General features: G+C 32.8%; 4 non-coding genes across 4 annotated transcripts; all 4 read left to right on the top strand.

The window, feature by feature from the left end:
- Positions 1-972: 972 nt before the first annotated feature.
- TRNAR-ACG (transfer RNA arginine (anticodon ACG)) lies at positions 973-1,045 on the top strand. Its single transcript has one exon. It is a non-coding gene; the product is annotated as a tRNA-Arg (tRNA).
- Positions 1,046-2,341: 1,296 nt separating this feature from the next.
- TRNAR-ACG (transfer RNA arginine (anticodon ACG)) lies at positions 2,342-2,414 on the top strand. Its single transcript has one exon. It is a non-coding gene; the product is annotated as a tRNA-Arg (tRNA).
- A 1,299-nt stretch (positions 2,415-3,713) lies between these two features.
- On the top strand, positions 3,714-3,786 carry TRNAR-ACG (transfer RNA arginine (anticodon ACG)). The gene has a single exon. It is a non-coding gene; the product is annotated as a tRNA-Arg (tRNA).
- Positions 3,787-13,125: 9,339 nt separating this feature from the next.
- On the top strand, positions 13,126-13,198 carry TRNAR-ACG (transfer RNA arginine (anticodon ACG)). The gene has a single exon. It is a non-coding gene; the product is annotated as a tRNA-Arg (tRNA).
- The last annotated feature ends 9,922 nt before the right edge of the window (positions 13,199-23,120 follow it).

Raw genomic sequence — 23,120 nt, 5'->3', positions numbered from 1 at the left:
GCAACTTTCGGCTCTTTTTAAGGCATTTTTCATGACATCCTGCATCATCTGAGGCTGAGTTTCTTCAATTTCGTGACAAATATTGTCTTTAAGATGTTGAATCGTTTGGGGCTTATTCACATAAACTTTTGATTTTAAAACACCCCGTAAGAAAAAGTCTGGTGCTGTTAAATCAGGAGATCTGGCTGGCCATACTAAATCGCCACTTCGTGGAAAAACGTCATTCAGTAATTGAATTGTTGAACGAGCTGTGTGTGATGTGGCTCCATCTTGCTAAAATCACATGTCCTCTAGTCCTTTCTTTTCCATTTTAGCTTAAGAAAATTTCGAATCATATTTTGGTACCATTCAGCAGTAACAGTAACTGCAACACCTTGGTCATTTTCAAAAAAATAGGGACCAGTGTTGTTTTCAGCATGAATATCACACCAAACAGTTGTTTTTAGTGGATGCAATGACCTTCCATTAAGTAATTGAGCAGTTTGTGTCCCCAAAACCGACTGTACTGTTTATTGACGTGGCTACTGAGAAGATAATAGGCTTCATCGCTCATTATCAGTTCATTGTCAATCAACACAATTTCTATTTAGACGAAAAACTCTCAATGACACCTACAAGATGGCGCGCAGTCAATATGGTAGCGGCACACTTGCCCCTTCCTATACATTATTCATTCTTTTATTTAGTTTAGGCCACAATAAAAGATTTAAGAGTTTTACTTTAACTTAATAGTGTTGCGAAAATAATAATAATATACTAAAAACAATAAGTATAAGAAGATATAGGAAGTTGTTTAGATAAATTAAATGAATGCCAAATGTCAATATTGAGGATACCACTATGCTGACACTAAAATACTGTCGTCCAAACAATTGTTTCTCTTTCACAGCATACGCAATCTATTTATACGGCTACTAAAAATAGGAATTGGACCCATACGACGAGACGCGTAATTTTGATGCTATTAAACAAGGTCCTGTGGCGCAACGGATAACGCGTCTGACTACGGATCAGAAGATTCCAGGTTCGAATCCTGGCAGGATCGATGTATTATTTTGTTTCCATTAAGTGAATATATATTTCATATTTTATTTTATATTTAACTTATCAGATATGTAGAAAAATATAACATGAAATATCAAATATGTAACCATAGTCTATCCAATAAAACAGCCAATGACCGTCATTAAACCTTTGACAACAGGGTCGACCTGTATCAACACAACATTATCGTTTAATTCGTTACAGATACATCAGAAATCTCTTTTTAAATAGAGCCAAAAAAGAAGGATAAATCTGCTTTGATTTTAAAAGGATTTTTACACTTTTACAAAGTGCATTTGGCAGTATATTCGACGTCATCTATGACGTGCATTGGCTGTTTAATTTGAAGAACTATAATATTATGTAGTATTAACTAAAAACTGAATTATAAATCTACTCTTGTTTATAGCGTTACAATACTGCGTCTTATAACATAACACTGCTACATAAGTCTACGAATAAAGATCCCTGTCATGCGCAGTAAAATTTTATTTTGCCACGTTGCCAATTATTGCAAATTATATGCATATATCAAGAATAAAATTTTGAGACGTTTATTAGTATATAAAAGTGACATATTTTCCGTAGTATAACACCAGTAATATCAATAATCTTCAACATATATAGTTCGTTTATCCATTTATAAACATTGTACACAATAATAAACCAAAATTACTTTCAATATAAATAAATATATAAGTTGAGATAGTTTTCTGTATTTTTTCTTCTATTTTGTTGCTAACTAAAGCGTATCGATTGATATTCTATTATATTTTTCTGAATTGAATTCAATTTGCAATATTAAAATAAATAATAGTACAAAAATCTAAATGGTCATGTTCATAACATTTCTGTTTGTTGATGGTCTGGCATTATTCGCAACTAAATATTCAATATTCAAAATCAAAACACCAAATATTCAAATTAATGATAAATTAACAAATTTCAGTAACTATGTTCCAGGTTCGAATCCAGGCAGGATCGATGTATTTTTCGTTACTGAAACACCTGTTATTATTTCGTACTTCAATGTTTCATAAAAAGTTAAATATTTCAGCTATCAATAGGCGAAATATCAGTGTAAGTAAAGACATATTGTGACAAAACTATTTATTAATTGATACAGATGTATTACAAAAACAAGAGCGTCAAAACTAGAAAAAATTTTCTTAATAAAATTAAAAAATATTCATAAATAATAGTAAACCAATAATAGTTATTTTAGATTGTGAATAAACTCTAGGAACTTCAGAGCTTTATTGTGTGGACGGCAGCCAGAGAACAAAAAATGAAACAAGGTCCTGTGGCGCAACGGATAACGCGTCTGACTACGGATCAGAAGATTCCAGGTTCGAATCCTGGCAGGATCGATTAATTATTTTGTTTCCATTTAAGTGAATATATATTTCATATTTTATTTTATATTTAACTAATCAGATATGTAGAAAAATATAACATGAAATAACAAATATGTAACCATAGTCTATCCAATAAAACATCCAATGACCGTCATTAAAAATTTGGCAACAGGGTCGACCTGTATCAACACAACATTATCGTTTAATTCGTTACAGATACATCAGAAATCTCTTTTTAAATAGAGCCAAAAAAGAAGGATAAATCTGCTTTGATTTTAAAAGGACTTTTACACTTTTACAAAGTGCATTTGGCAGTATATTCGACGTCATCTACTACGTGCATTGGCTGTTTAATTTGAAGAACTATAATATTATGTAGAATTAACTAAAAACTGAATTATAAATCTACTCTTGTTTATAGCGTTATAATACTGCGTCTTATAACAGAACACTGCTATATAAGTCTACGAATAAAGACCCCTGTCATGCACAATAAAATTTGATTTTGCCACGTTGCCAATTATTGCAAATTATATGCATATATCAAGAATAAAATTTTGAGAAGTTCCTTAGTATATAAAAGTGACATATCTTCCGTAGTATAACACCAGTAATATCAATAATCTTCAACATATATAGTTCGTTTATCCATTTATAAACATTGTACACAATAACAAACCAAAATTACTTTCAATATAAATAAATATATAAGTTGAGATAGTTTTCTGTATTTTTTGTTCTATTTTGTTGGTAACTAAAGAGTATCGAGTGATATTCTATTATATTTTTCTGAATTGAATTCATATTGCAATATTAAAATAAATAATAGCACAAAAACTCTAAATGGACATGTTCTTAACATTTCTGTTTGTTGATGGTCTGGCATTATTCACAACTAAATATCGAATATTCAAAATCAAAACACCAAATATTCAATCTAAATGATAAATTAACAGATTTCTGTAACTATGTTCCAGGTTCGAATCCAGACAGGATCGATGTATCTTTCGTTCCTGAAACACTTATTATTATTTCGTACTTCCATGTATCATAAAAAGTTAAATATTTCAGCTATCAATAGGCGAAAAATTAGTGTAAGTAAAGACAGATTGTGACAAAACTATTTATTAATTGATACAGATGTATTACGAGAACAAAAGCGTCAAAACTAGAAATGATTTTCTTAACAAAATAAAAAAATATTCATAAATAATTGCAAACCAATAATAGTTATTTTAGAATGTGAATAAACTCTAGGAACTTCAGAGCTTCATTGTGTGGACGACAGTCAGAGAACAAAAAATGAAACAAGGTCCTGTGGCGCAACGGATAACGCGTCTGACTACGGATCAGAAGATTCCAGGTTCGAATCCTGGCAGGATCGTGATTACTTTTTATTTTTAAAAATACCATTGATGTTTTATATATTACGTATTTTATACACAATTATCATTGGATGTCATAAAAACCTCTATACACATATCTATCTTAAAGTTTTATGCAGGTTGATCACTACATTTTCGTTCACATTAGATGCTTAAAACTGTACAAATATTCCGTTTTTACTAAAATGTCTCCATAAACAGGCTGAATTTCTAATAATAAAAGCTTATTAAAATAAAAAATTAACGTCGAATAACTACAAAATGTGTTTATTCAATTTGAGTGTTACCTTTAATGTTTAATTTTAAAAAAACTCTGTCAGTTTGGTGAGTTATTTAAGAAACTGCACATTACATAAACTTAAATCTGAATGAAGAAATATGAATATCACATAACTTAGTACAAGAATGTATCGAAAAGGAAAAGGACGGATATAGTGCTAAAAATTGACATATCTGAAAAATCCTGCTTAGCAATCTAGTACAAAGAGCATGAATAAGCTTTATAATTATATAGTAATATATTTACAAAACTATCATAAAGAATAGTAATATATAGATGGCCTGTTCAACATCGTATCATCTATATTTATCACGCATTCTCCTGCAATAACGATAGCCACTACGTCGATTGTCGATGAAGTGCTGTTGATGTTAAATGGATCCATTTGGACTTTCATTTTCATTTGGATTCTTGTTATGAAAAAACGTTTTTAGTTCCTGGGCAAAGCTCACAATCTCTGCACTGCGATTTCCTATCAATTTCCTCATCTCGTTTACTTCTAGACCAATTTTTTGGGAAATTATGATCAGCATCTAGTATTTGCAACCGAAATTGTTTAAGATTTTGTTTGAAAAATAGGAATAAAGAAACAATGATTGAAAATAAAGAATGATTACAGGTAAATTGACAAATGGTCTGATCAAACTAGAACAACAAAAAATCGTCGCCGCTCCACCGGGAATCGAACCCGCGACCTCCTCGGGGGACCTGAATGCCCTAACCACTACACCATAGGGCAGTTGTCTGCAATATTACTACGGCTTCCCATTCGATGTGGTTAGTGCTTAAATAGAAAATTTAACAACCTTTGCACTGAATTACTTTGGTAAGCAAACCCTTACTAAAAGCCCCTGAAGGATATAACAGTCAGGTTTCTGTTTTCATCATCAGCTTACCTAAATAACTTCAAAGTATACAATTATTTGTCTGTACGTCCCCATAATATTTAAAGAACTATCCTCTAACTCCTTACCGTTGAGCTGTTGTAATATCATTACGATGAGTACAGACATGTACAAAGCTGACGTTCGGAAGCTAAGTGAGATCATGTGCGAAGATTCGGCATGGATTGGGCGAATATCTCTCTATTCATGGTGATCGAAATCAATTCATGGCACGTTCGGTTTTCTCTCGGAAAATTTCTGTCTCCAAAAATCATTTGACGGTTTTCATGGTTTGGCTCAGAGGCGCGTATTCTTTTGTTTATAACCATATTATTCACAATAGCAAGCCAAAATAAAATGCCTTGTGAATAAAATTTCGACGGTACGTGTAGTGCTCTTTTCCTAAAAAGCAGTGTTTATTTTTAAAATAATAATACCGTCTAAGCGTTTTTAAAATGGTATAAAATTATTGTAAGTATGGCCGGTAATATAATAAACACAGTTACGATAAGGAAGAAAATACGAATAATATTGAAATTCAAGTTGTTTGAAGATTATGGTAAGAATATGTCATAAAACTTTTATGCTTATACAACTTTAATATTATTTTTATAGAGTCCTGAAGACATTTCAGACATTTACAATACTGTAAGGATTACAAAATAATCCAAAATCAACAGAAGATATATTCAGTTCCAAGAGGAAAGAAAGTATATGTGGAAATTTCACTATGGGGTAGAGATTTTTTGGTGGCACAAAATGTATAAATGTACCCATCAGGTAATTCATCCGTCCGAAGATAGCGGCAAGAATTATATAATGTTCCAATAACCTTTGGCAAGCTTAATATATTCATGTTGTTAATAATTATTTTATATGATTATTAATATTATATTATTTGACAAGTTTTGTACTATGAAGAGTATCAATAAATGTAATTCCTCTCGGTGATAAATAAGAAAAACAACTCATATTTTCATCACACGTTTTTCTACTTGCCATTTGCAAAATAAAAATCAAAGTTAAATACTATTTCAGATTTTGTAATAAGATTCTTACAAGTAAGTAACATATAAATTTTCTAATTCAAATTAATTTTTGTGAAGATTTAATATAATTATATGTATTATTATTATTAGTCATTAATAGATATTAAACACATATTTATCATTCAAAAACTCAGTATATCAGCTCAGCAATATCATTACGGTGAGTACAGACATGAACGAAGCTAACGTTCGGAACCTGCGCGAGACCATGCGCGAAGATTCGGCATGGATTGGGCGAATATCTCTCTATTCCTGGTGATCGAAATCAATTCATGGCACGTTCGGTTCCTCTCGGAAAGTTTCTGTCTCCAAAAATCATTTGACGGTTTTCATGGTTTGGCTCGGAGGCGCGTATTCTTTTGTTTATAACCATATTATTCACAATAGCAAGCTAAAATAAAATGCCTTGTGAATAAAATTTCGACGGTACGTGTAGTGCTCTTTTCCTAAAAAGTAATGTTTATTTTTAAAATAATAATACCGTCTAAGCGTTTTTAAAAGGGTATAAAATTATTGTAAGTATGGCCGGTAATATAATAAACACAGTTATGATAAGGAAGAAAATACGAATAATATTGAAATTCAACTTGTTTGAAGATTATGGTAAGAATATGTCATAAAACTTTTATGCTTATACAACTTTAATATTATTTTTATAGAGTCCTGAAGACATTTCAGACATTTACAATACTGTAAGGATTACAAAATAATCCAAAATCAACAGAAGATATATTCAGTTCCAAGAGAAAAGAAAGTATATGTGGAAGTTTCACTATGAGGTAGAAATTATAAAACCTTAAATTAAGAATATTACCTTTTTTTGGTGGCACAAAATGTATAAATGTACCCATCAGGTAATTCATCCGTCCGAAGATAGCGGCAAGAATTATATAATGTTCCAATAACCTTTGGCAAGCTTAATATATTCATGTTGTTAATAATTATTTTATATGATTATTAATATTATATTATTTGACAAGTTTTGTACTATGAAGGGTATCAATAAATGTAATTCCTCTCGGTGATAAATAAGAAAAACCACTCATATTTTTAGGACACGTTTTGCTACTTGCCATTTGCAAAATAAAAATCAAAGTTAAATACTATTTCAGATTTTGTAATAAGCTTCTTGCAAGTAACATATAAATTTTCTAATTTTAATTATTTTTTGTGAAGATTTAATATAATTATATGTATTATTATTAGTCATTAATAGATATTAAACACATATTTATCATTCAAAAACTCAGTATATCAGCTCAGCAATATCATTACGGTGAGTACAGACATGAACGAAGCTAACGTTCGGAACCTGCGCGAGAACATGCGCGAAGATTCGGCATGGATTGGGCGAATATCTCTCTATTCCTGGTGATCGAAATCAATTCATGGCACGTTCGGTTCCTCTCGGAAAGTTTCTGTCTCCAAAAATCATTTGACGGTTTTCATGGTTTGGCTCGGAGGCGCGTATTCTTTTGTTTATAACCATATTATTCACAATAGCAAGCCAAAATAAAATGTCTTGTGAATAAAATCTCGACGGTACGTGTAGTGCTCTTTTCCTAAAAAGCAATGTTTATTTTTAAAATAATATATACCGTCTAAGCGTTTTTAAAAGGGTATAAAATTATTGTAAGTATGGCCGGTAATATAATAAACACAGTTATGATAAGGAAGAAAATACGAATAATATTGCAATTCAACTTGTTTGAAGATTATGGTAAGAGTATGTCATAAAACTTTTATGCTTATACAACTTTAATATTATATTTATAGAGTCCTGAAGACATTTCAGACATTTACAATACTGTAAGGATTACAAAATAATCCAAAATCAACAGAAGATATATACAGTTCCGATAGAAAAGAAAGTATATGTGGAAGTTTCACTATGAGGTAGAAATTATAAAACCTTAAATTAAGAATATTACCTTTTTTTGGTGGCACAAAATGTATAAATGTACCCATCAGGTAATTCATCCGTCCGAAGATACCGGCAAGAATTGTATAATGTTCCAATAACCTTCGGCAAGCTTAATATATTCATGTTGTTAATAATTATTTGATATGATTATTAATATTATATTATTTGACAAGTTTTGTACTATGAAGAGTATCAATAAATGTAATTCCTTTCGGTGATAAATAAGAAAAACAACTCAAATTTCAAACAAACAAACAAATATTTTTATGACACGTTTTTTTACTTGGCATTTGCAAAATAAAAATCAAAGTTAAATACTATTTCAGATTTTGTAATAAGCTTCTTGCAAGTAACATACAAATTTTCTAATTCTAATTTTTTTTTCGTGAAGATTTAATATAATTATATGTGTTATTATTAGTCATTAATAGATATTAAATACATATTTATCATTCAAAAACATCTCTATAGTAATAATTAAATTACAAGGAAAAACAAGATTATTTTCTCCAAGCCAAAACCTGTGTCCATAAAGAAATGTAATTTCATTCATAATCCCCCCAATTTTTCCTAAACTCTTGTGTTCGTCTGTTCGTCGCCAGGTGCTGAAAGTCATGTGGTGAACACTTGAACTAAATAAAAGGCATGCGCTCTACGAATTTCAACCAATTTTGATACCTGCTCGGCATGAATGTTCGCCGAATTCGGTTTTGCTCATATGCCTTTCCATGCGTTGCATTTTCTCACGAAACTCGCCCCGAATGCTCAGGTCTGTGTCCACCATTATATACAAATATCTGATTCTTTTAGATAAAAAATATGCGGAAACATTGTACCTGCCACTATTGGGTCCAGTCTTGGATCAATTGGAACCACCTCGAAAGTGCAGTCTTTCGCGAAAATTTTGAAACTCAGCCCACAATTGCAGGAGAAAACAGTGAACATACCCAAAAATATATACAATCGAACATAAAACCTCCTCCTTTTTTGAAGTCGGTTAAAAATTAAGAGCTTCGAACAAATATATGCTTTAAAATTAAATACCAAACATAATAATTCAACACAAATTAGATTTTCAATAATATTACAAAGATAAACGTACTACGAAGTAAAATTAAATGATTCCTTTATATCAAGCCGATCAATTAAACACATTTCATACGGAAACGCGCAAAACAGACGAAAATACTACGAGAAATCCTGATATGAGTGAAATTAAGTTGCCTTAAACGGACAAAACAAATGGCAGCGCTAATAAACATCAAAGAACGCACGAACGGTCGAAAAAACTAAAGGTCAATTATTTCCTCGTATTGTCTTCTTTAAGCAGTCATATATTACGAGAGACCTGTAGTAAAAAAGATCATTAAAACTACACGCTATATGCGACAATAGGTTATTTTAAGTAAATAAATAACTAAAAGACGGCAAAATACCAAAAAATTAATTAGAAGTATTAGGTATTTGTTGGTTCTTTTTTTGTCGATTTAGAAAAGCATTTATTGAGAAACATTTGGTATCATATATAAATCAAAATATTCTCCATCATTTTTATAAAATTTACCGATTTTCCTGGCAACTTGGCAATACTGTATCGAAAGGAAGATATTGGCTTGGCAGTGACTCGATTATCGGTCAATTTCCGAACTTCTTCGGTATATTTAAACCCTTTACCATAGAAGTCAAGCTACAACAATTTAAGTAGATGGTAATCCAAAGGCGCTATGCCTGGTGAGTAAGCTGGGGGCATTATCATGCAAGATAATGATTTTGCGTCCAAAACTGATGCTATTACTGATACTTTTTTCAAAAAAATTCCTTCAAAAATGAAATAGGCTTGAGTATAAATTAATACGAGGTGGTCCCATTGGAACCAAAACAGGATGTATAGGGAGAAGGGGGGAAATTGAGGGAAACGCTCAAATGCCAAGGGCATGTAGAAAGTTATCACATATTAGATATTTGTGTATAATATGTCAATTAAAAAGTCCCCGGCCTGGCGCATAGATGGCGCTACTAGAATTAAATCCATATGTGATTAGTTAGCTATAATCCTCAAAAGATGCGTGTATAAATTTGACAGCTTTCGGATCATCAGTTTGTGAATTATAGCATTTTGAGTGAAGCAACTTTTGTTATTGTGAAAAAAATTGATAAAAAGGAATTTCGCATGTTGATAAAATATTTTGAAGCGAAAAATATAGTTGAAGCAAAAACATGGCTTGAGTTTCCGGACACCTCCCCGGGAAAATCAACCATCAAAGATTGCTATACTAAGTTTAGACGAGTTAGTGGTGAAATGAACACCGAAGACCACACCAGACGACAGCGTCCACCGCTGTGGAGGACCAAAAGAGATTTTTACCGACGAAAACATTTAAAAAATCCACAATATATCAATACATGATATCAACAAGATATCAACTGAAAGTGTTCATCATGTCATTAACGACTATTTGGGTATGAGAAAGCTCCGTACCGCACGAGCTCACTTTTGACCAAAAACAACGACAAGTGAATGATTCAGACCAGTATTTGAAGATGATCAGGCCTAATAAACCCGAGTTTTGGCATCGATATGTTACAATGGATGAAACATGGCTCCATCATTTCACTTCGAAGTCCAATCGACAGTCATCCGAGTGGACTCCACACGATGAACCCGCTCCAAAACGTGGGAAAAGGCAACAGTCGGCTGGCAAGGTTATGGCGTCTGTATTTTGGGATGCGCATGGAATAATTTTCATTGACTACCTTGAAAAAGGAAGGACCATCAACAGCGACTATTACATAGAGTTATTGGACCGTTTGAAGGACGAAATCGTCAAAAAACGGTAGCATTTGAAGAAAAAGGAAGTGCTGCTTTCAAGACAATGCACCGTGTAACAAGTCAGTGAAAACTATGGCAGAAATCCTTGAATTGAGCTTCGAATTGCTTTCTCATCCACCGTATTCTCCAGATTTGGCCCCAGCTATTATTTTCTGTTCTCAGATCTCAAAAGGATGCTCGCTGGGAAAAAATTATCGTCGAATGAAGAGATGATCGCCGAAACTGAGGCCTATTTTGAAGCAGAGGACAAGTGGCACTACAAAAATGGTATCGAAAAGTTGGAGTTGTGAGTTGTGTAGAGTGTGGATTGAAGGGAATTATGTTGAATAAAAAAACGGTTTTTATGGTGTAATGGTTAAAGTGTCTTGCTCCAAAAATGATGTAGCAGAATCGATTCTCGTTGGGGCAATAGCTTTTTGCTGTTGTTTAGTTAGAACATTTGTTAAATCTAGGTCCTATAAGTCTAGTCCACTACCTAGGCTAGGTAGTGGACCCCGGGGCCTGATACGTATAATAGATAGCTTAAATAAAGTTTTTGTTTATTTTTATTTAGTTATTACAACGATTATTATGTACATGTTTTATTTAAAAATTTTAATTTTTTTGTTAAAAATTTCAGTTTGATTATTTTTTAATTTTTAGTGAGTTCTTTATTTATTTTTTGAAGTCGGTTCAAATTTTTTGTAAAAGTATTTTTTCTATTATGCAATTGAGTCTCTTTGTGTACAGTTTCTCAAAAACTTTTGAAATTATCTGTAATAATCTTATAGGCCGGTAGAAAGTGACAACTTCTAGTTTTCTCTTCAGGTTTGAGAATCATTATTACTTGAGCCCCCTTCTCTGATAGCTCCTGTAATATTTTTCCAGTTATTAAATGATATCCAGGTAGTTTTTGGAATCAATCTCTCTGATTATTATTTGTTGAGCTTAACCTTTGTCTGTGAATTTCAATATATACAAAATACGAATTTCTCATGATGATACCAGGTAGTGCTAAAATCCGAAATGTATTGAGGAATTGATCTTGCGCCTCGGTCTATACGATAGACAGTGACCGGGCCATACGAGGCTATTAAAAACCTAATCAATCGCTTTTGAGCGTATAGGCTCGCCGTCTAACAGGTCCGCATTGCGTGAAAATCGTAAATTGATAAGCTATTATTTTCCGTTCGTGATGTCCGGACCGTATCGCTTATTTGTTAGTTTAATTGTTACCGTTAGCGTGTAACAAATAGAGGTACTTTGTCGAGTCGATGCAATGGCAGCAGATTCGGAATATTATTTACGTCACTATTTTGACGATCGTACTCACAAAACACAGAGGAATTAGAAGTATATCTCCCATATATTACCTGTGAACATCTTTAGCGTTCATTTGCCATCAGATGGTACGACTGACAATATAAGTAGCGGGAAATTTAAAATATTTTATTAATAATTATAGCAATAATAAAAATAAGAATGCAACAAAAGTTTAAAAATACATTTTATTTAAATATTTGTAAAATTTACATTGCAAATATTATTTGAAATGAATATTCTTACAATTTTCTCTGTTTAATGACAATATATTATATTAACAATACACTAAATTATAATTTAACAGATTTAGCACAAAACCTATACTTTTAAATATACAAAGTTTAATAAACTATTGAATATGGAACATTTTATATTATCTTAAATATAACTCGGCCAAATACAGAGTACAGTACAATATATATATTGAAGATTTATTACATTTATTTTGAAATGTCTTTTTAATTTTTTTGCCAAATATTTATTGTAAATATATAATTGTACGTAATTCAAATGAGCTGTCTTATATTTAGATATTGCAATAAAAAAAATCATTTTTACGTTCTGCTATTCTGTTCACTTTTCTCATTCACTAAAACAAACAACACCCAACTATTTCCTTCTGATCACGTCTTGTTAAAAATGCTCAACACAATTGATTGTTTTACAGGCATTGCATGATATAAAATATTGGACCGACTGCTAGTTAAGTTAAATTTTGTGTACAAACTGGAAATCAAGTAGAACAGTGGAGACATAATTTACCAACAAAAAAAAAGTTCCTGACTTTATCAAATACATCTATCATGCTGCTGCTGATGTTCAACTCACATTTCCTAACATATTTGGATCGATGTTTTCCTTCTTCTATGCCACAGCTAAAATGGAGGATTGTTATATTTTACTAATCGGTTACATATAATTAACATTACAAAAGACTAACAATTTAAATATCAGCTGGAAACCGTATTCCTGTTAAGCAATACCCTTCCACATTTTGGTATTTCATTTTGGTGATCAGCCTGCTAGTAAATTATAAATCCCATCACTTATAAAATCACAAGAACAGCAAGGTCCTGTGGCGCAACGGATAACGCGTCTGACTACGGATCAGAAGATTCCAGGTTCGAATCCTGGCAGGATCGGGGACTTTTTTTTACTTTTATTATTGATAAATTAGTAACGGAGTAAAACAATTATTCCAAATTGTACTCAGTCTCCAAGATCAAAAATTGTTCCAAGTTTATAATATTTTTGAAAATTTCTGACAAACAATAAAACAAAATTGATACCAATTTAATTATCCACTATTACAGAAAAAAAATGTTACGTAACAAAATAACATTCATCGTCGATGCCTCATATTACGTGTCCAACAAACTGATTCAGCGCGATATCCCCATAGAACCCATAACGAGTGTGATTCAGAGTGTTAGTGCGAAGTACTCTGAAAGACTATTAGTGCACTCAAACGCAAACTACTATACGAACTAATTAATAGACACATAGACTGAGATCAAATAATCTCTAGAATAAGCTAGAATAGTTGTTAGAATAAGTTGGGATAGACTTTAAAATAAGTAAATAAGTTTAGATTATAAGTTGTACAGCAGATCACTTACTGAACAGCTTGATCACTTCTACATGCCAGGATGGTTATATTATATAACTGAAATCATATAATAATACTTATTGCCTACGGGCAAATTGTTGACGTTCTAGGAGATTAATTAAAAAAATATATAAGTTAAAATAGAATCGGACAATGTCTAAATATCTTATTTAAAAGTGTTTTTAATATACTTACTCTGAGTCTATTTTATACTAACTAGGGTTTATCAGGGCTGGAGCTACTTTTTAATATGGGCCACAAACTACGGTTATCAGCGCTAAGGCTACTGACAACTTGGAGATCATCCAAGCAAACATCCGGTTTTGCCCAGCCTGGTTATTGGCATGATCGGGATCATTTTCCTTGTCGGATTTTGCACTCTTGTCTAGGACAATCACAAATATTATACAAGGTCAATTGAAAAGTCCCCGCCCTGACACATAGATGGCATTACTAGAATTAAATCCATATGTTTAGCAGTAAGTAGTAAGTTTAGTAATCCATAGTTAGCACTAAACCTCAAAATATGCGTGTATAAATTTGACAGCTGTCGGATCATTAGTTTGTGAATTATGAGTGAACTTTCGTTATTTTGAAAAAAATAGATAAAAAGGAATTTCGCGTGTTAATAAAATATTGCTTTTTGAAGGGAAAATATACAATTGAAGCAAAAACTTGGCTCGATGCCAAGTTTACGGACACTGTCCCAGGAAAATCAACCATCAAGGATTGGTATGCTAAGTTTAGACGTGGTGAAATGAGCACCGAAGACGGTGAACGCAATGGACGCCCAAAAGAGGTTGTTATCGACGAAAACATTTAAAAATCCACAAAATGATTTTGAATGGCCGTAAATTGAAATTGTATGAAATAGTAGATACTCTAAAGAAATCAACTGAAGGTATACATCATATCATTCACAAATATTTGGATATGAGAAAGCTCTATGCAAAGTGCAAAAACATTAAACTAACGTTGTAAAAACAACAAAACTTATCTGATTAATTACCACTATTTATCGCTACATAACCAGGGAAAAAGTGCATGATAACCTCAAAATCAAATAGATCTGCGAACTTGTTCAAGATTTCGCCTCAAAACACGAAAGAAAGTTACCAGTCACAGCAGCGTGGAAACAATACTGTCTTCGAGCAATGGGCCATTTAGATCAGAAGAATGAAGCGAACCTAACCACACGAATTTATATCTAAAATCATTTGATTACATTTTAACCTAAGTAATCTAATTTAATTTTAATTTTGGAAACACAAAACTATTATATCTATACCCCACTACCCTTGATTGTGCATGCATTAAAGCAGATACAAGAAAATAATAATAATAATTTCATTTGTAAATTAATATTGTGCTAACCATATCTAACAATCTAAGATGTAAGACAAAATATTGGCGTAATATGTAGAAATGTTTTCTTTATGACTAGTTCTGAATTTCTCCAAAAACTTCTGGAAAACAAATGATCTCATACCATTCAGAATTGACTATGGTACGTTGCTTTAATGCCACTATCGGCACGTGACCAGTAATACCAACGAAACAGGCAACTAATTGCTTTGATGTAGGTCCTGGGTGAACTATTTTTGTTGAGTCTTGTTTTTCTTGGAAATCATTCATTCACCTATATAGACCATTTATACAGCCTTTTATATATCTTGAACGTATTTTTTAAAGATTTCGTTACAATTTTAGACTTTTTACTGAGGACTGACGTCACATAATACTAACGAGCGTTTAAATAATGACTTTCTCAGGAAACAACATATTTTTCAGAAAAAGTAAATACGCTAGGATACTATAGAGCCGTTTTCCAAAATTAGTCGAGCAGCAGGATTCAGGAATAACGGCTACCGGAGGGATATCGGTTTCGGGTTCGCAGCGGGCAAGTCCGATCAAAAGGTTGGCATGCATTTCGCGAGAATGGGCCGACCCGGCAGGGTCATAAAAAAGCGGATGGCGGGCGTTTCTCACAGCAGGAAGACGCAGGACGTCCGGGCGGTCGGGTCTCTCGCTCGGGTCAGGAAGACGCGATCCCCAGGGGTCAGTGGTCAGCGAATCGCGTGGGAGTCCTCGCACGGCTTCCATTGTTACCCGAAGACCGACTTCCCTGCTGACGACTTGAACCGTACAGGAACGGACAGTCGTAACGACGAAATGATGTCGATAAAAATTGGCTCTTGATCTGCTTGTTAAATAACTTTGGTGTTATTGTTTTAGTACGTTTAGAGATGTTAAAATGCGTTAACATTTTATGGAGAATATACGTAAACTAAAATATTTTTGTTATCGTAGCAATCTAGTAAATTAACATTAATGAGATATTTGTTTTTATCCTGATTTGCTGCGGTTTTAAAATTAAAAAGTACTTTGGCACTTTGGGCTTAATATCTATGTCACTGTTATCTATGTCACTGTATATTTAACATTATAATACACTGAGTTTTACTAATAACAGGTCAATTGAAATGTCCCCAGCCTGACACATAGATGGCGCTACTAGAATGAAATCCATATGTTTTTAATTAGCCTTAACCGTCAAAAGATGAGTGCATAAATTTGACAGCTGTCGGATCATTAGTTTGTGAATTATCGCATTTTGAGTGAAGCAACATTTGTTATTGTGAAAAAAATGAATAAAAAGGAATTTTGCGTATTGATAAAATATTGCTTTTTGAAGGGAAAAAATACAGTTGAAGCAAAAACTTGACTTGATGCCGAATTTTCGTACACTGCCCCAGGAAAATCAACCATTAAGGATTGGTATGCTAAGTTTAGACGTGGTGAGATGAGCACCGAAGACGGTAAACGTAGTGGACGCCCAAAAGAGGTTGTTACCGACGAAAACATTTAAAAAATCCACAAAATGATTTTGAATGACCGTAAATTGAAATTGAGTAAAATGACACTCTTAAGATTACCATTCACGAATATTTGGGTATGAGAAAGCTCCGTGCAAAGCTCACTTTTGACCGAAAACAACGATGAGTTGATGATTCGGAGGTGTTTGAAGATGATCAAGCGTAATAAATCCGAGTTTTGCATCGATATGTGACAATGGATGAAACATGGCTCCATCATTTTACTCCGAAGTCCAATCGACAATCATCCGAGTGGACCGCACACGATGAACCCGCTACAAAACGTGGGAAAACGCAACAGTCGACTGGCAAGGTAATGGTGTCTGTATTTTGGGATGCGCATGAAATAATTACTTTGAAAAAGGAAGGACCATCAACAGCGACTATTACATAGCGTTATTGGACCGTTTAAAGGACGAAATCGCCTAAAAACGGTCGCATTTGAAGAAAAAGAAAGTGCTGCTTCACCAAGACATTGCACCGTGTCACAAGTCAGTGAAAATGATGACAAAAACCATGAATTGGGCTTCAAATTGCTTCCCAGATGGATTTCCAGGATGATCTGGCCCCAATCGAGTATTTCCCTATTTTCAGGTCTCAAAAGAATGGGGGAAGCTGGGAAGAAATTTTCGTTGAATGAAGAGGTGATCTCCGAAACTCCGGCTTATTTTGAAGCAAAGGACATATCGTACTACAAAAATGGTATCGAAAAGTTGGAGGGTCGCTATAATAAGAACAAGGGAATTATGTTTAATAGAAAAAAACTAATTTTGCCAATTGTGCTTTACCATGGTAGGCTGGGGATTTTTCAATATATCTGTTAACTTAACTGAACCAGACCAATTTGTTTTTCTCTCTCTCTAATCTTCTGACTAAGCCATCAATATTTACGAGCTGAAGAACCTCGACATTGATATGTTGATGGAACCTATACTGATGTCTTTAGGCATAGTCATTTTTGACAGCTTCTACCTTCAGGTCCTTATGCAGAAAGTCATTACGAATGTACCTTGGAGTATCAACAATACCTTGTTTTGGAAGCTTTGTGTAATAGTTTTATTTATTTGGCTGGTACAACTCCAGAGTTGAACAGCATAAGTCTACACTTGTTTGTAAAACAGAAGCTTGGTATATCCAATAACCAGTAAACTTTTGTTTTTATTAATAAATGGCTTTCAAAGGTCACGACAAAATATTTTGCTGTATTTTCATACCGAACTATTTGCTGATTCATTCATATTCACTCGTGCATGAACTCTTTTGTTGGTGAAATCAATATGCACAGATTTATTTTTATTAATGTTGATGCACCATTTTTTGTGTCCATCATTGTATTTCGGAAATAGTTGTTTGTAACTTTTCAGTTGGTTCAGTGTTGTCATCTCCAATTGCATTGAATGTAGGCAAGTCACCAGAACATAGCAGGTAGAGGTTTGATCCAAATACACTTCCCTATATGACTCTAACATTTTCAATTACTGGCCAGGGAAAATAATTTTAATATTATGTTTTAAACCCTCATACCGAAATTTATGGAAGGCTTGAGCAACATCTAAAAAAAATAATTTTCTTCTAGTAATTTTTCTAACATTAATTCTGTGAACATGAATCGTGGAATGTTGTTTCTTGATAACAAATTGATGATGTTGACTGTTGATAACAAATTGATCCATATTTTTATTTACTTCGAGTTTCTTTAACAATTTTCCTATAGTAAGGTCAAACTATGAGCTCTTTTTGTGCGAACAATATTTTTATTTCTTTATTAACGGCAAACTGTTAGAGTGGCAAATGGAATTTTCATCCGTATCTATGTCATGGCGTAGAGTAATAATGTAACGTGAACTATGTAGTTGAAACATTCTCTTGAGATGGTATGCAAATCTTTAGTCTTCCTCTATTGATCTCTGGCCCAGCTTCCATCATCATTTCAATTTCAACAATGAACACATCAATTTCCAAATGAATGCCGCCATATCTTCTTTTGCTAGTTAGTAAGTGCCTGTATTTAGTTAACATGTAGGAGACAGATATTCGTTCATCACAGTGAAGACATGGAGACCTGGACCCAACATGAAGGAAGATGAGCTACATATAGACGAATTTTAGTTATTTTTTTCAGAGGAATAAAATAAAACAATATTTTTACTATCTACTTGCCTACTAAATGTTTATTAATGTTTACCGAAAAATAAACAAAACAACAAGAAGAGAGTGAGTTTCGAAAACACGATTGCATTATTCTCAGTAACCTGAAACAAAAAACGAAAGAAAATTCTTAATTTAACCAATTGCTATTATCATAGAAAACTAACAAATTTCCATTAAAAAAATTAGAACAAATTATCGAAAGAAAGAATCTAATATTTGCCAGACAGTTTGAATTTATGAACAAAAGGTTTCGACAATCGAAATATTGACAAAACGGTTTCCAATCCGGTACTGTAACAATAAGATTTTTTATTTACACAAAAGAAATTAAATACTACCTATCTTGGACATGCTGCCTCTTCGACCTGCATTGTTCTTCAAGCCGCAGCTTTGTAATTATTGTTTGATACGTTATTATTATTATTATAGCTATAGCTACCTGATTCGGTAATTTAGCATTAAAAGACATTATTACATAATCCCACAGGAATCTCTTAGTGAATTTAACATTAACGGGTTTTATTTAATATGCATAGAGATGTAAATATGGTAAAATATAAACGTTTTCGTTTGTGTTTTTACTTGTTTCCAAAAAGAAGCAAATTATATAAAACGCAAAAATGTAATTTATATTTACCAATAAGAAAATTTATATTTATTCATGTTTCAACTTGAAATAATTCTTCAACATGGAGGTGAGTAGTCCCGAGTTTTCTGAATATTGCCTGCGTAGATTGTTTCCTCTGAAATAATTGTATTACATTATAAGTATATCCAGCTTGTTCGAGAAAATTATTCGCTTTTTTCATTTATTTCATATATTTCATTCCAATTCGCTTCGTATTTTTCATGGATTTAACATTATATTGTTCTTCACTTCAAAGAAATTTTAGTCACAATATCTATAGCCTATTCAAAGTTTTTTTAGTAATGCGTCACGGATATTTGTGACGTCGAAACATTGCCATGTTGCCGCATCAACTCTGAGTTTTAGTTCAGTTTGGCTTTAACATACAATAAAATTCTAATCTAATTAAAATAATTCACCATCTTGAACATCTTGATATTGGCCCTATTCGAGAACAAATATACGAAATGTATAAGAACAGTAAGTACAAAAACTATTTCATAGATATAAACATAATTTAAAGAAATTATTTTAGAGAAAATTGGCTGTTGCTTTTTGGGGGACTTTTTTGGACACTCCAACTGGGCATAGGGTTGAAAAACCTGGGAGAGGAACTACCAGGCATTTCCTTAAAAATAAGTCAGTTTTTAAAGGCATAAAATAAAACCAAGGAAGATATACTATTTGAATTTGTGTATCTTGATGAAACTTCAATATTTCAAAATAGTTCATTGTGGCACTCTGGGCAAGAGTAACAGAAAAGTGTAAAGACACCAGAAATTGATGGAAAAGGTAAAAATTACCATAGCATTCGATTAGGTTTTGTTGGTCATTACATTTGTTAATAATTAATTGCAGATACATTGCTGGTCGAGAGGTCATCAAAACTGTTTGGATATGTGGAAGGATGCATTGTCAACCATAACACCCTCGGTTTAGATGAACTCGATAAGATATACAGAGGAGGCATTTGATAAATGGTGGAATCGTAAACATGTTTTAGCCAGATTAGAAATTAACAGTTTAGTGATTGAATTGGACAGTGAGTCGGAAAGTGAAAGTGACTGAAGGAAACTTTCAGGATATGTGATAATGCTGTGCAATACTGGTAATTCCTGAGACAGAGTGATGAGAGTGGAAACAACTAAAGGTATGCACATAATTAATTGAATATAACTATAGAATATGGTATTGTAGGGCGTGAATGATTTGTGTGCACAGATATGATTGTAGATGTTCAAAATTAAAAATGAGCATTAGGTTAGAGCGTATGAGGGGAGAATGAATACTAACTGTTTTATAGATATGGCAATTGCATTAGACAGAATTCAGTGATTGATTTTACGAAGAATGTAGCAGATATAAAATATACAGTGATACCAAGATGACTTGACAAGTAACCATTTCATCGAAGAAAACAATAACTAAACGTAAAAAGGTAAACATACTCTCGAATGAAAGTAAAATACGTTTCTCAGATACACAATTGTTAATTAGACGGATGAGTCCTCCAGGGACTTCTAACAACTACATAAAAAATGGTTATATTATGTAAATATTAGTTACAAACATACTGTTCTATTTTTATTTTAGTGTTTATAAGTTTCAAGCCTTCGGTAAGGTTTGGCATGAAGGCCATGTTCATAAACTACAGAAAATGTTACCAAAATAACACACCCAACTACTAAAATCGTACATTACAGACAGAATGAATAATAAAAGAAGCTAAAGCAGGTGTACCACAAGCAAGTGTACTGAAGACAATGTTTTATCTACTCTACACTTGTGATATACCACAAATGGAGAATATTACGATGGCTACATTTGCTGATGATACTGCGATTATAGATGTCGAAGACAATAGTGAAGGAGCCACACGAAATTTACAACAGGTATGTGACAATATAAGTAATTGAACACAACAATAACAAAAATTTACGAAAATAAATCTGTGCATGTGCAGTTCACCTACAATCAGACAGTACAAGCAACAATAACATTAAATAATACTGTCATTCCATATAGCAACAACGCTAAATATCTCGGAATGAATCTTAATGCAAAACTTCGCTGGAAGGAGCACATAGAAAAGAAAAGGAAAGAATTGGAGTTAATATATAGGAAAAAGTATTAGTTAATTATAATGAAGTAATGAAAGCAAGTAATGAAACTTATATGGGCTAATGATGGGGATCTCCCAGAAAAAGTAATATAAATGCAATACGAGATTTCCACAACAATGTTCTGAAGAGTATTGTAGGTGGACCCACATGCCACAGAACTGAGCACTTACACCGAGATCTTCAGTGTCAGGTACAACTGTCACTCAGGAAATGAAGAGAAAGACAAAGAGACATGAGGACAAGGCCCCATTCTCATATCAATATCTAGGCAAGGACTCTTGGATAAAATCAGAATATGACATAGATCAAAGGAATCAAACCATTTGATCTTGTGTAGTGTAGTGTTAATGAGGACCATTTAATAGAAAAACAGCGGTGTAAATGTATAAACATCATTACACAAGGGACTAAGATAGGGCCGATGCCTAGATATATATCTAGATATTGTAGGGACAAATTATAGGTTAGTCGGCAAGGACTAGTAATAATATTGTAGCGACCTTGAGGCATGTCGAAATTTACATCGTGGAATAACGGTCCACAAAATAGCCAAAAATATAATCCCAGATGTTGAACACGGGCGGGGTGCCAGCAGCGCCAACTAGAACCCGATAACGAATAGCTGTCGGCAACCTCGAGACGTTTATCTGGGATATTATTGAAGGGTATTTCGATTGATTCAGTGCTCAACCCTCGTTTGGTTTAGACGTGCCACCATCGACTGCCCAAGCCTCGTCTCCAGGTAACACCGCTGCCATCCGTTTTATCTAATTGTATTTTTCACATTTTTTTATATAGCCAATAAATAACGGTCATATAATGTAAACACCACTGTTTCACTTCGTTCTACCTCCATTCACCGAGCCACATCATTTACCCTAAAATATAATAAATAAATTTAAAAAATATATATAAAATAATACTTGATTACCGTCTATGATACGATCAAATGAATATTATAGATAATTTCTATAATATGCTAAAGTATTAGAAAAACTATAAAAGAGTCAAATACAATTATATTATATATTATATCACTACATAGTATAAAACAAAGTCGCCTTTTCTGTCCCTATATCCCTATGTGCGCTTAAATCTTTAAAACTATGCAACGGATTTTGATGCGGTTTTTTTCAATAGATAGAGTGATTCAAGAGGAAGGTTTATATGTATAATACATGCATAATATACTAAGGCAACATTGCTAATTTTAGAGGTTTCTAACGTGATGTCGTAAATTAACCTATTTTTTAGGCTTATTTAGCAATTAGCAAAAACGCTGCCTAACCCTACGAGTTAGATCAAATTAATGTACTACAGTATTGTACACCATAAAAAGGTCTACAAAAAAGTCCGCGATGGTATATGTTTATCTTTTAGGGATAACCCACATTAACCATTTTTATTGTTTACTTTTTACGTGAGAAAATGGCTTATTTTCGAAGCTATTTTAAGCAATACGGCATTAATCCTTATCGAATTAATTGCCTTAAATACAGTGTGCAATTAATATAGATCAATATGGTTCCTTACAGCATGTAAATTAAACAAATATTTTCGGAGATATTACAAATTTAAAATTTGCGTTTAAAAATGTGTAATGTAATAAAAATTGTATGAATTTAGATATTCCAAAGATAGCAGGAAATCTTCATAGTAAGTATAGGGGAAGAGGAA

The sequence above is a fragment of the Rhynchophorus ferrugineus genome, unplaced genomic scaffold (genome assembly GCF_030347505.1).
Source record: "Rhynchophorus ferrugineus isolate W39M unplaced genomic scaffold, kcgeb_rfMv2 rfM11, whole genome shotgun sequence".
Lineage (NCBI taxonomy): Eukaryota > Metazoa > Arthropoda > Insecta > Coleoptera > Curculionidae > Rhynchophorus > Rhynchophorus ferrugineus.
The sequence above is the reverse complement of the archived record's forward strand: the minus strand, read 5'-3'. Positions and strand labels throughout refer to the sequence as shown.